The following is a 788-nucleotide window of genomic DNA, read 5'->3' as shown; positions in this document are numbered from 1 at the left end:
AGAGACAGAGTTCAAAATAATGGTTATAAGGATGCTCAGTGAACTTAGGAGGAGAATGGGTAGCACAATGAGAACCTCAACAGAGAGACAGTAAGAATAAAAGACATAGAAACCATAAAAAAGAATCAGAATTGAAGAAAACGATAACTGAAATGAAGACTACACTAGAAGGATTCAATAGGAGATTGCACGAAGCAGAAAATCAAATCAGCGAACTGGAAGACAAGGTAACAGAATACACTCAATCAGAACAACAAAAATAAAAAAGAATTTTAAAAAATGAGGATAGTTTATGAGACCTCTGGGACAACATGAAGTGTAGCAATATCTGCATCACAGGAGTACCCTAAGGAGAAGAGAGAAAACAAGGTATTGAGAATCTATTTGAAGAAATAATGACAGAAAAATTCCCTAACCTGGCAAAGGAATTAGATATACAAGTTCAGGAAGAACAAACAGTCCCAAACAAGAGGAATTCAAACAGACCCACACCAAGACACATCATAATTAAAATGCCAAAGGTCAAAGGCAGAATCTTAAAAGCAGCAAGAGAAAGGCAGCTAGTTATTTACAAGTGTACCCCATAAGAATGTCTGCTGATTTTTCAATGGAAACTTTGCAGGCCAGAAGGGACTGGCAAGAAATATTCAAAGTTATGAAAAATAAGAATCTACAACCACGAATACTCTACCCAGCAAGGCTTTCATTTAAAATGGAGGGTGAGACAAAGAGTTTCCCGGACAGGGAAAAGCTTAAGGAATTCATCACCAAGCCAGCATTACAAGAAA

This window comes from Pteropus vampyrus, unplaced genomic scaffold (assembly GCF_000151845.1).
Source record: "Pteropus vampyrus isolate Shadow unplaced genomic scaffold, Pvam_2.0 Scaffold44, whole genome shotgun sequence".
Taxonomy (NCBI): Eukaryota; Metazoa; Chordata; class Mammalia; order Chiroptera; family Pteropodidae; genus Pteropus; species Pteropus vampyrus.
This window is presented reverse-complemented; position numbering follows the sequence as displayed.